Below are 14639 nucleotides of genomic sequence, written 5' to 3' on the forward strand. Positions count from 1 at the left end.
TGGGACAAGTGTTTTCAAGTGTTATCTTCTGCTGTTGCAATCACAATCTCACAACAGTTGCTATTCTCTGCAATTGGACTGCCCATAAGTACTTTATGTATTTCCCTGATGAACTATTATTATTGATGAACACTGTGGGAGAGGCAAGCACTCTCTTTAGCTATGTACCAGGTTATCAAAACAGCAATATCCAACATATGTTTTAAAATACTCAACCATATAAATACTTATGTGTGTGTGTGCATCTCTGTGTGTGTGTATCTATATCACAGCCTTTGGTTGAACTCAACAAATCACAAAACAAAAAGATATGAATGAAGAAAATAAAAGAAACTATTAGGGAAGTAGAAGGTTAAAATATTTTGGGAACTTTCATTGAGTGTAGGAGTGACATTAATCAGAATGCACCATATGTGTACATAAATTTATCAAAGAACAATTGTCATAAAGTTTGTGTATTCACAACCCTTAAGAATAGATTCACTTAGTCTTACTAAAATGAATCTTTCTGACTCTTCATTACTTAAGGAAGTATTTTACTGTTGTTCATCAATATACTGGTGTGTATCACTTGATATCCCATTTTTTTTAATCCATAAATTCTCTTTTTAAAACTCTAATACTTTGGTCCTCCTTAAAATTAAAGTCATACAGAGAGCAAGACCTTTTTGCACACATATATTCAAAATTTTCATTCAAATTCATTATGAATTAGTTTTTTGTCCTGAAAACACAGAATGCTCATGAAACATGAAACCACACATTGTGTTGTTTTGTGATTTTTCTATGAGCACATTTTGTTGATAACTCACTGCATCTATAGGCTAAATTGATATATTTTTATTTTCTATAGACTAGCAGTAATGTAATTTGGATTTATAAGTGCAAATACTCTAACCTTTTTAAATTATGCTTACTCATTTTAAAATCAGGAAGAATATATAAAACAGGATCTTTCTATATGTATCTCTGGTTGTCCTGAAATTCACTGTGTTAACCATACTGCCCTTGAACTCATAGAGATATGCCTACCTTAGTGCTGAGATTAAAAGTGTGCACCATCATCACCTAAATAGGATCTTAATTCTTGAAGAAATTGTTTCCTGTTCTTAATCTGTAGCTTAAAATAAAGACATGAAAATTTTCTTCAAACCCTTACTTTTGTTTTCAATGAGAAATGTACGGATTCTATCCTTAGGAACAGATGTTGTATGTAGAACTTGTAAGAAGGGAAAGAGAATACGGAATTTCTCCTAGCAATTATATACTAGTATCTAATTACAGAGAAATAAACAATTGCAAATTTAGTCACAATATGCATTATAGTTATATAACATAAATATCTTCATACTTTACATGTCTTCTAGTTATTATGTTAATATGTATTAGGTAGAGCTAGTGATAACTTCATTCTTTACATCTAGCTAATATTGTTCTACAACAAATGAGATTTTTTTTCATGAAAGAGGCAAGAATAAGAAGATAAATACCAATTTAAAACAATGCAGTTCTGAGTATCTATTAACTGACAAGAGTATATAAATGTCAGCATGACTTTCAAGCAGATCAGTTCCAGTTCAAAGAGCTACGCAATGGTTTTGACTTTGAGCAAGTAGAGGAGATTGTACAAAGCTGCTGCAATGATTCTGAGGAGAATTTGGGGATGGGTAATCAGAAATTGTATGTGTATAAAAGAAGAGGCTGCACTATATGTCAGTTTAAAACTAACACTACTTTGGGGGAATTAGTTTGGTTTTATGCTCTAATAAATGGTGTGTCTGCTAGAGTTGACATTTATAGCTCCTTGGAGATCTGGGTAGGGATGAATGTTATTCTTTTACAAGCAGCTGCTGAGTTATTTGTCATCTTCTATTTTTTCTTCAAAGTCTTTAAAAACTGAATATGATTGAAAGGAAACACATAAAGAAATCATGAAAAGTCTGTGGTAGAACATGATAGACTTCAGGAGATTCAAAATCCTGAGAGAGGACTGAGCCACTTCCCTATCTTCTTCAATATACAAAGACTTGAGGACAGATTCCCAGCAACAATGTACAAATTCGGCATCGTTATTCATATTCTACATCTGTAACCAAAGTACAGGGAGTTATCATGTCAGGGAGGCCCCTCAGCACTTACAGGCAAGCCATCGTAGTCAACAGAAGAGGGCTTATTTTAGTGAGAGAATTTTGTCTCACAATAGATGATGAGGTAGAGATCTAAAGAAAAAAATGTCAATGTGTAGCCTTCATATCCATGTACACACCCTTATATGTGCATCCATATGTAAGCAACACACACACACACACACACACACACACACACACACACACTTCTATTCCATACATCAAATCTGATTAAACCTAAAGTAAATCTAAGTCTCAGTATAAGAAGTATGTGCTTCTGATGTGTTGTGGTATAGGGATTCTTGGTTATAAGAAAAAAATGTATTTATGATGCAACATTCTCTACAAAATATTCTTTGTTAGGCATTAAGAAGACATAGACATTTCTTCAACTGCTTTTTAAATTCTAGTTTTTTTCTGCAGAAACACACTCAATCACACATTTCTTGCAGTATATCTAGAATGGTCTTTGTATTTGATTTTTGCCCAAGGTAATAATTCAACAGGGAAAATCATATATGATTGCTAAATAGTAGCAAAAGTGTCTCAGCAAAGAGATTTCCCTTCCTATTGATAATAAGAACTTTTTGTGACATCTAAGTCTAACATTTTCAATAAAGTCACTTGTTTGATTGCATTAACATATTTTTGTTTTTCTGTGTACTGAAGCTGCTTGTGTGCTGAACTCCTTATGTTTGCACTTCTCCAAACATTAGTATCTTGAGATCCATGTTTGTAATCTATAATGTACTGTGGAGGAAAGACAGTACTAAAACAAGTCTCATATGTATACTAAGTGTCTGACATCTTTGTGAACATAATATAGGGAACATCATACTAGCAATTTGCCTCTCCTCAAAAATCTATTCTTTTATCTTTGCTCATTAAATGTGTGTCTTAATGTGTTTTGCTTATCTTAGGAATGACACCCTTAAGTACACACCCTTAAGGCTCTAAATAAAGTTTCATATAAATTCTGTACACATAATAATGATATCTTATATATTCTTTTTCATTTAAGCTCATTCCCAGATTAAACGTAAAGAATTTCTAATGAATCTTTATACTATGTATTATAAAAATAAATATTAAGTTAGTCAACTTATAATGATTATTACATTAGCTATATATTCATAAGTTATAACATGGAAATACTATTTTATAAAGTCAATCTGTGATTTTAATTACAATTTTAATGAGAGTAAAAACATCAGTATTTTCATTAGAGTTGATGAAACTCTTATTAGTCCCTTTCTTTATGATAACGATCTTATATCAAAAATCTCCAAGAGCCAAGAAAAGTTCTGAAATTATTTATTTCAAAAACAAAATCATAAATATAGATAGCTTACGTGTGTTGAAGGCAATTAATAAAACAATACTAAACAAATGATAATACTCCAGTAATAAGTCACATAACTCCTTAGAAAAATTTTTAGCTACTGGTATAAGTGGAATTGTGTTTTATGAAAATCTGTAAGTTTAAGCTCTAATCCCCATCATGACAATCTTTAGAGAATTTATTTTTCTGAGACAGAGTTTCTCTGTAGCTTTGGCGCCTGTCCTAGAACTAGCTCTTGTACACCACACTGGCCTCAAACACACAGAGATCTGCTTGCCTCTGCCTCCCGAGTTCTGGGATTAAAGGCTTGAAACATTACTACCAAGCAAGAGAATTTGAGTTTAATATATGCTTAAGTTTATATATATCATGGAGGAGATACTGATCTTATGAGACTTAGTATCTTATATGAAAAGATAGAGAAAGTGTGCAGTCAAGGAGATAAAGGTCTTCCAACCTACATACCTGTGAGAAAAATCAAACAGTGCTGGGGGCATCCTGTGAATGTAGTCAATCAAAAATATAAAATCATCAACTGATAAATCTAGTATATAGAATATAAATAATATGCAAAGATAATTTGCTAAAGATGAAACAAAGAGTAGGTACATGGATGGAATATAGTTTACATATAAGCCAAAAATTATTCCTAATATGCTTCAATGACTTCAAATGGACATTTCAAATTTTATGAAATTTTGTTTCTTTCAAAATAAACAATTTATTTTTGACTATTCAAGGTCAGGATTTAAATTTCTAAAAACCACGAAAGAAAGCAGAATATGAAAATGCAATGACCAAATGTATTAATCATCAGCTCAACAAAATTTTTTAAATAAAGTTGTAGAGAATTATCAATAATAATCACTAAAATATATCCTTTTTGTATTCAATGTATTTAAATCTATTTATTATTATAATTTTTAGTTGTCTAAAGACAATATATTCTCTAATATGTACAGGTTTTATTACATTTATATTTTAAGCATATGAATGATTTTTGCATCCATTTATGTGCACATATGTGGACATATGTGCCTGATAATCATAGAAATGTGAAAAGAACATTAGATCCCCTTTGAACTAAAGATGCAAATGGTTATGAGTCTCCAGATGGGTGCTGAGAATTGAATCTGGGTCTTCTCCAAGAACAGGGTGCTCTGCACCTTTGAGACATTGCTCTGTGTTCTAAATTTAGATTGTTACTTTAAAATGTATACACTTCTATTTGAAATATGTTTATAATATTTTCTCCTATCCATTTTGGAACTTCACTCCCTCTGATGTGACCCTACTTTTAAATTGATAGCCTCTTTTTTTTTGACTGTGGCTAGGTTTTTTGTGCCAGGCATTTTTTCCTCCCTGTTCAATGGGGCTTTAGAGCCAAATGACAATGGCTGGTAATCAGTGACTCAGTGTCAAATGAATACCACTATTTGGACATTTACTAATATCTTGCCATGCTGGCTATTGCTGTGGTTTATAGGGGTTTGAGGTGGGTAAGCTCTTTAATTGCTTCTTTCCCTTGACAGTGTATACATTGTTCTCTGGTACTATGGAGGCAAGACCACAGAAAGGAGATATTTAGATTGAAGATTCAAGTCTTGTACTAATGTGTTCAGTGTCTTCAGCAATAGATGCCCCAATATAAATGGAATACCCCACTAAAGTCAGAAACTACATTAAAATCAATGATACAGAGGTGCCCACTATCTTCATTACTATTCAATATAGGTCTGGAAGCACTAGATGAGTCAATAGAACAAGGGAAAGAAATTAAATGAATACAAGTAGAAGAGGTCACAATTTACAAATCATATTATATTACACATTATATGATCATATACATTAGAGATCCCAAACTTTATCAGGAAACCTTTACAAACAATCAACAATTTCAGTGAACTGAAAGGGTAAAATAATCAACATGCAAGATCACTTTTCTTTTTATACACCAATAGCAAACATTGCACGAGAAAAATCATAAATATTCCCATATACAATAGTGTCAAAGACAAGATAATATCTTGGATAAACCTAACTAGTAAGGTAAAGGTACCAGCAACACAATCTTTAAAATCTCTAAAGAAGGAGAATGAAAACAGCACCTGAAAACGGAAAGACCTCTGGTGTTAATGGATCTATAGAAGTAGTATTGCAATAGTAGGTGTTCTACCAAAAACAGTTCACAGATTCAATGCAATTCCAATTAAATTACCCACAATATTCTTCACAGAAAATAAAATCTTAAAACACATAAAGAAATTACCCCAGATATTCAAAGCAATCATGAGTGAAGCAGAAGAATAATAGAGAGTCATACTTGAAATTTCTATATATAGAAACTATATATAGAAATTATAGAACTATCATAATAATCCTCACATCATATGGGGATGGCAAAAGCAGGAGGCACATAGACCAGTAGAACATAACCGAGTACCCAAACATGAGTGTTAATAACTATAGCCATCAGATATTTTGCAGATGCAAAAAATAAAAAATATAATATAAAATGGCATAATCTTCAACAAGTGTTTGCAGAAAAACTGTTCACATAAAAAAGAATGGAATTAAACCTTTATCTTTTTGCTTACACAAAATTAGAGCTAAATGTATAAACTACATCAATTTGAAGCCTGAAATACTAAAACTTCCAGAAGAATACAAAGACACTACCATACACATATAAAAGAAATAGTAAAAAATATAGAACCTGTCTTGGAAACCTAAACAGATAGATAGATAGAAGATAGATAAATGGATAGATAAATAGATAAATGATAGATAGATAGATAGATAGATAGATAGATAGATAGATAGATAGATAGATAAAGCTTTAAGGTATGAAAAACTTCTGGACAGGACTCCATTTGACCAGAAATTAAAGCCAACAACTGACAACTGGAACCTCCTAAAAATAAGAGGCTTTGAAAAAGATACCAAAACAGTCAAGTTGGAAAGAAACCCCCAAAATTGGAGAGCATATTTGCAAGCTATACAACTGACAGAGGATTAACATTCAGAATTTTCAAATAACTCAATAGATAAAAAAGAAAATTAATGAACAAAGTAAAAAATTGGATTAGGCATCTAGACAGAGTTCTCAATAGAAGGAATAAAAGTAGCTAAGAAATACATAGAAAAAATTTTTCATTATCCTTAGTAATCAAGAAAATGCAAATTAAAAGACCTGAAATTTTATTTCTTCCAATAAGAATTGTTAAGGTCAAAAAAAAAAAAATACTGAGAGCAAATGCTAGTAAGGTTTTGAAGAATGAGAAATCTTCATTCACTCTTTGTTTGTTTGAGGGATTGATTGATTGATTTTTGTTTACTTATTACTTAATTTGCCTGATCCTATACTAATGTACATATATTCTGAACCTCTATTTCAGGCGCCTTTGTCTATTTCAATGAAATTGAACTCCATTAGCTTCCCACAACACTTCCAAAAGCCCATACGAAGGATTACTCTCGTTTAAGCTGACATTTCCATCTCGGAAACATCACCTACCTAGAGTAATACAGCTTTTGGCCTCTTGAAACTGATTAGTTCACTCATTATAAAAGTTTCTTTTTCAACAGTGTTATCACAATCAATAAAAATTGTAAGGCTTTTAAGACTGCAAATTTCTCTTATAACTTATTCATATCTACCTATCTATCTGTCTGTCTGTCTATCTGTCATGTATGTATGTATGTATCTATCTATCTATCTATCTATCTATCTATCATCTATTTACTTGGTTTTTAAAGACAGGTCCTATAATTTTTATTATTTCTTTTATATTTGATGTAAAATAATTATCTAATTTCCCTATTTAACTTCCTTCTATCAAACACACTCCTGTACCTCTAGTTTGCTTCCTTCAAAATTGATGGTGTGGTGGCTTGTGTGGTGGCTTGAATGAAAATAGCCCCAACGGCTTGAATGTTTGAATGTTTGTTCCTCAGTTACTAAAATTGTGTGGGAAGGATTAGGTGATATGTGAGACTTGTTAGAGAAGGTTTGTCTTCTTGGGGGATATTTGTCACCAGGGGTGAACCCTGAGGTTTCAGTCAGACTTTTTCTGCCTATTGCCTGTGGACAAGAATATAAGTTCTTAACTATTGTTCCAGTCCCTGGCCTGCTGCCATTATCACTGTCATAGCAATGAACCATCCATCTGAAATTGTAAGCATACTTCTAAATAAATTCTTCCTTCATCAGCTGCCTTAATCACGGTGTTTTGTCACAGATAGAACAGTAGCTATGACACAAGGGCTCAGTTTCTATTAGTTGTAACTGTTTGCATATATGTGTGTGTGTGTGTGTGTGTGTGTGTGTGTGTGTAATATATATGTCATATGCATATTATAACTTGTTTGTTTTGTATAATGCTCCCTTATGTTTGTTTTGGGGCTGACCATTAGATACCTTGCATTATTCCATTGGGACACTTTAAGAACTAACCATGCCCATCCCAGCCATTTTTGACCCTCCCCCTGCCGCCATCTTCTCTCTCTTGCGCGTGTGTGTGTGTGTGTGTGTGTGTGTGTGTATGTGTGTATATGTGTCTTTTTCCTATGTTTGTCTATGTTTTCCTTTCTTTAAGTAATAAATATCTAGCTTTATGTATAGTCTTATGTCTATTTACTCTGTCGTCCACCGTATCCAGCCTTTTGACTCTGCCTCTCGCCCGGGGACCCTGACTCCCCCCCCCCCCCCCCCCCCCCCCCCCGCCCCCGCATGGCGCTGCCACTCGCAGCTGCTCCACGAGCTGCCCGGGACATCCGCTCATGGTATTTTTAAAAGAACAATATTTTGGTGCTGTGGACTCGAGAGATTCACCCGCCAAAGGCCAGAGTTCCAGCTTCACCTTTCATCCGGGACTCTGACAACTTCCAGGACTGAATCGGAACCGAGGTCTCAACACCGACCCACCTGCTACAAACAACACTGGCTTCTAATTGTAAGTTTCCTCACTCCAGTCAGCTTATCTGAGCCTTTTTAACACGGGATTGACCGGTCCTCCCCGTGTTTCTGGGCTCAGGGGGTACTTCTCCGCCCTGTCACCATTACGGCTTGTGTCCTCTGTTAAGCCCGTGCATTCCCGCACCTGGGGACCCAAGGTTCCCAGGCTTCTTCCTCTTTATTTCAGTCTTTTCTTCCTTCCAACCTTTCTCACAGACGTAATTGGCTGATCTGGTTCAGCCGATACCATCCCACATGGGCACTCAGACGCCTGGGCACATGTTTTCGGATGGTCGTTTGCATCTCACCTAAACGGGGAGCCGTTCCCCATAGGCTCGAGATGCCACGGCTTTTTGTGGGTTTTTCACGGTCTTGACCTGGAAAAGCAAGTCGTACCAGCCTAAATATGCCTTAAATTGTCTTAAATTGCGGGTTTTTCACGATTCAGACTCTGCATAACAACCAGGCGGCCCCCGGATTTTCCATTCCCGCGGTCTTTCCATTCAAGCCACAACATGTGACCGCCACCATGTTCATTGGGGTCAGGTGACTTTATCGCTAGATTCACTGAGAGCCAGATCACACGACCAGGCCCTCCCACTGTTATGTATGTCCCACTTTCCCCTCCCCCTCCTCAGTGTTCACTGAAATCTCTCCTTAGCTATAATTACAGGTGTTTTGCATAGTAACGTGCTTTCTGATAGGGCCCATCAGAAACATACACTTTGCCTAATTCCTGTTCTCTATGTATAATGATTGTTCATTTCATCTCGTTTCAGACTACAAAATCATAAACTGGTATGTATTTTTAAGATGTTTTCTACCATTGTCAGTTCTGCCACTAATCTTAATGTTACAAACAGTTTTTTTTCTTTCTGTCTGTCTTTTTACAAATGTGGATCTTACCTATTAAGAGTCAATACAGTCAAACTCAAACCCAATCTTCCAGACAGATTCTATTCTGCAGCTACACTTAATAATCAGCCCTCAACTGCTCAGAGATCTGGGGAATACGATATTAATTGTTTAATTATTTAAAAAACTTTTCATAACCAAAAGAGACAGGTTGGCTCCTAGCAAGCACTCTGTTTCCTCTGAGAAGACATAAGACAGACGGTCATGTCACTGACCACCGTCCATCTGCAGTTTGCTTTGACTGCCAAGCACTGACCATTGGGCAAAAACTGCCTATCACCTAAACTGGAGACCTCCAAACGTGGACAAGATCACTGGAATCAACAGCCTAGCTGCTCAGGTCAAGGTAGGCCTGTCTTCCTAAAGATTTCTTAGCCCACAGTGTCTTCAAAAGCCTGGCAGACTCTACACTAAGCAACAAAGGTCAAATGCAACCTTCAGTGACCAGGGAGGACCAAAGAGTAGCTCTAGATGCCAACCAAGTAAGTTCTCTGTCATTTTTTAATCAGCAACTCAAGTAAAATCTTATCCTTCTCAAAGATCTCTGACAGTCTGATAGCTGAGAGGTTTTGCCTATTTGTCTCACCAAATAAAAATACTTTTCATTATAATTTCTTTTTTTATACAATGTATATGTCTAAAACTTCTGTTTTTCTTATAAGTTCCAGGGAGCCGAATTAAAAAAAACCCATCATAAACAGGTCAGATACAAACCTCTCAATTCCCTGGTCCTAAAAATTTTTCCTCAATTTAACTTTGTCCTCTGTTCTGCCAACACCCTAACCAGGTACAAGAGACACCAGACATTTCCATGCCACAGACACCTGTCCTGTCGGAAACAGAGACCAGCTATGCCAAGACGTGACCAGCACCCAGCTTCTCTCAGATCTCCCTCACCCCCACACACCCCCAAAGACGACGCCCACAAATCAGCCGGAAGCAGTCTTGAGAATTCGCCGCCCCAATTCCTTCAACCTGTAATGTCTAATCTTCTACTTTTTATTATAAAAAGGATCCTGGAATGTTATTCCATTGGGACACTTTAAGAACTAACCACACCCATCCCAGCCACTTTTGACCCTCCCCCCGCAGCCATCTTCTCTCTCTCTCGTGCGTGTGTGTGTGTGTGTGTGTGTATGTGTGTATATGTGTCTTTTTCCTATGTTTGTTTATGTTTTCCTTTCTTTAAGTAATAAATGTCTAACTTTATGTATAGTCTTATGTCTATTTACTCTGTTGTCCACCGTATCCAGCCGTTTGACTCTGCCGCTCGTCTGGGGACCCTGACTCCCCCTGCCGCATGGCGCTGCCACTTGCAGCTGCTCCGCGAGCTGCCCGGGACATCTACTCATGGTATTTTTAAAAGAACAATACCTTGTAAACAATTGATGTGTATTTCCCTACTTTAAACTGTGTATCTTGCCCTCAGCATTATTTGGTTGTCTGTAGTTCTTTTCTTTTTTTAATTTTTTATTTTTTTACAGGGAGGACATTCCAGTAAATACTGAAATTGCCCATGTTTATTTTTCCATACTTTTTTTATACCCAATACAAATGAGGGGGTGTAGAAAAAGACTATATTAATGTGATACAAAGGACAACTCAAAGAGTTAATTGCTTTAATAATTTGAGATATCAAATTGTTTGAATTCTGTTGTTTAGGCAGTGAAGCTGCCCTAGACCATGTATTCTGAAGGCAGTCACTCCCTAGGTGACCTCATAGTTACAAAGAAGGAGCAGAAGTACATTTGCATATCCTGATCATCTGTCAGGATTGAATAGATCTACTTGTATGAGCTATCTTGACATCAAAAGAATCAAGTAATCTCATCCTGAGTTGGGATTGCACGCTGGCCAGCCTCTTCAAGCAACCTCCAACTGTCTGACAGTCAGACAAGGTGTAAGTAAGCTCACCCTTTTGGGCCTCCACATTTTGCATGTAAATGGATGGAAATAGAAAACGCTTTACTGAGTGAGGTAACCCAAACACAAAAAGAGGAATATGGTATGTACTCACTCATAAGTGGATTCTAGCCATAATTAAAGGTCTTTGAGCCTATAATTCGTAATCCTAGAGAAGCTAAATAAGAAGGTGAACCTGAAGAAAATCATATAGTTATCCTCCTGGATATTAAAAGTAGACAAGATAGCCAGGCAACCTTGGGTGCCCGGTGGGGGGGGGGGAGCGATGGAAGGAAGGGGAGATGGTTAGAGAGAAGGGAGTAGGGGAGGATTAGGGAAAGCTTGGGGGAATGGGATGGGGGGAGGGAGGAAGGATGGATATGGGAGCAGGGAAGTATATATCTCAACTAAGGGAGTCATTTTAAGGTTTGCAAGAGACTTGATTCTAGAGAGGTTCCCAGGTCCAAGGAGAGATCCCCAGATTGTTCTCTGTAGTTCTTTGTGTAGGGTTGTGGCTTCATGTATTCTGCACCATGCATCTGGCATGTCCATGGCTATTGTCCTTGTTCAGCTTATACTTTGATAGGGCTATAGATCATTGACCTTGAAGAAAACCTGCAGCCATGACCTATCAAACCAACATAATCCCTAAATAAACTCTAAATATCTTCCCTTATATCCATGATCAGTGTAGTACTCACCTTATCAAACATCAAGGAAACTTCTCTTTTTCTCTTTTCAACAGAATAAAACACAATAGAAAAAGCAACAACAAATTAAAATACAGAGTTGTAGAAATCTGTCCCCATGGATGCATCTGAAAAAAAAAAAGCCTCCTTCAGTTAAATTCAAGAAACACTGAAGAAAATGATAGGGCAAAAAGTGTTATAAGAGCCAAAGGGCCAGGAGGTTTTAGTGAGATTCTGGCTCCTAGTAATGACAAAACCCACACTCATGAAGTCTCAAGAATACGATCCCTGACAATTTTTTGATCTGGTAAAGATATTTGGGTTGTATTCACTTAGTTAATGTTATAAATATTTTTCTTTTTTGGGTTGACAGTTGAGCACAATCAAGTCTTTTTTAACTTTGGACCACTCCTGATGTTTTCATATGAATTTTTTATTTGCCGACCCACCAGATATGCCCATTTATCCTCTCCACTTCTCTATGTAAATTTTATAAATGTCAAACAAGCTGTGACTTTCAAACCCACATGATAGCTCTCCTTCAATTGCACTTGTACCCTTGGTTTCCTTTTGTGACAGTCCTTCACAAACCCTACAGATCTTATCCTTAGGGAGACTGGACTCACCATAAATCTAAAAGTTTTCTTTTATCTTTTTTTCTTTTCTTTCTTTCTTTTTTTTTTTTAAACAGGGTTTCTCTGTAGGTTTGGAACCTGCCCTGAAACTCACTGTTGTAGACCACTCTGGCCCCAAACTCACAGAGATCCACCTGCCTCTGCTTCCTGAGTGCTGGGATTAAAGGCGTGTGCCACCACCGTAGGGCTCTTAAAAGATTTCTTTATGCTATTGTTTGAAGCACTTAAAATGGGATCATATGCAATATTTTATTGCATTTGCCTAGAGTTGTTTCATAAACAATAAACCAATGAGTCAGTGTCCTTTGATAGATTGACAGAAATGGATTATAAAGTGTGCTGATCAATGGAACAAAATACAAGGCTCAGTGAATTCTTTCTTCCTAAGAAAACAGCAGATAAATATTTGTCTTGGTAAATATCTTTGAACAATGAATCCAAAGAAAATCATATTTAAGGAAAATAATAAAGTCTATCTTGTGCTTCAAAGAATCAGAATCTTTCTTGTAGGGCCCTGTCCTCCCTGTTCCTTGAGGCCAAAACACAGGCTGCAAGTAATGTTTAATCTAACCAGCTAAGCTTCCTGCTAGTTCAGTCCTTGCTTCTGCTACAGCCTGGTGCATTAGCCTAAGGGATCTATATTGCTTTAAAATGGTAATTTCTCAACCTGCATAAAAGAAGCTCAGGGCCAAGGTCCATCTAACCTGTCTGACATTGCCTTGCACCCTCGACCACCTGCCTGATGTCAGTTTTCCCAGCCCCCTCTGGGTGGGAGGAGTTTTTCTTTACTGGGGCCAAAGGTATTTAACCCTGATCAAGTTGAATAAATTGGGCATTCTCTTCTTGACGATGACTGGAACTCTGTATCTGTGTGTGTGCGTCTTGTGTTTCAACCCCTAGAACAATATGAAACGAACGGAGACTCCCACACTTTCTTATGTTGTTTGGTTTTGCTATCTTATCTGGAAAGTGATAATTCAGTTACAAAGAAAAACAATGAGTACAACATTCAATACTAGGAATGTTTGTCTTCTAGTTTGCAGTTATTTTTGCTTCTGCTTCAAATAGACTGAACTGTGAATATACCCTCAGCAAGTTGAGCATCAGACAAAGAAATTCAATCAAGTACATGTTCAGGAAAACACTTTAAAAAATCATAAGAAAGTAAAAGGCACCAAATATAATGTCCTGAGAACCCTAATCTAAATAATGATAGCTGAACTGGTGATATAACCATTCAAATTAGCTATAAATATGTTCAGTTTCATCATCAAATGAAGGAAAATCCTATGTTGTTGTTTAATCCCATTTCCTTAAATAAGTAGCTTCAAATTTTGATGCAAGAAATTTGAACTAGAGTATTGACTCATTAGGCAAATTGTTTATATTGTAAGTATTTGTTCATAAGTTTGATTTCTCAGAACCCAGAATTTAAAAACAAGCAAAGGCATATGGACATCCTGGCACACCTTTGTAATACCAGGTTTAGAGATGCAGAGACAGGGCTCACTGTTCATCCACTCTAGCTTACTTGATGAGACAGACGCAGGCCTATGTGTATGATAATTTATGAACGACAGCAACATTCTACTCTGGCCACCACTTACAGTCACATACTCTTACACACACACACACTCACATGCACATGCACACAACTCTGAATTCACATATAAAAACTAAATGAAACAAATATTCTTCACTCATAGTTTCTGTAAGTCAAACCCTGAATCATATAACCTAAAAAACACAGCATTTATCACAAGCATTTGAAGATAAAAACTTTGAAATGAGTATTCTCATCCATTTTTACAAGGTGAATATTACTTCTTAAATGTTCTTTCATTGATATTGTTCTTTTATTCCTAGCTATTCCCACATTATCTAATGAATTTCTACTTGTCTTGGCTATTTTAAGATTTTTGAAATCATTCCTTTCTTATTTATGTGGGAAAAATTCTTGCAGGAAAAAATCGTCAGTAATTATCACATTAGGCTATTAAAGTATTCAAAATCCTCAGCAGAGCTCTTTCATTTTATTCCAGCTTTGTTTCTGTAAGTTCTCTAATGTGTACT

The sequence above is a fragment of the Myodes glareolus genome, chromosome 10, assembly GCF_982192425.1.
Source record: "Myodes glareolus chromosome 10, mMyoGla1.1, whole genome shotgun sequence".
Taxonomy (NCBI): Eukaryota; Metazoa; Chordata; class Mammalia; order Rodentia; family Cricetidae; genus Myodes; species Myodes glareolus.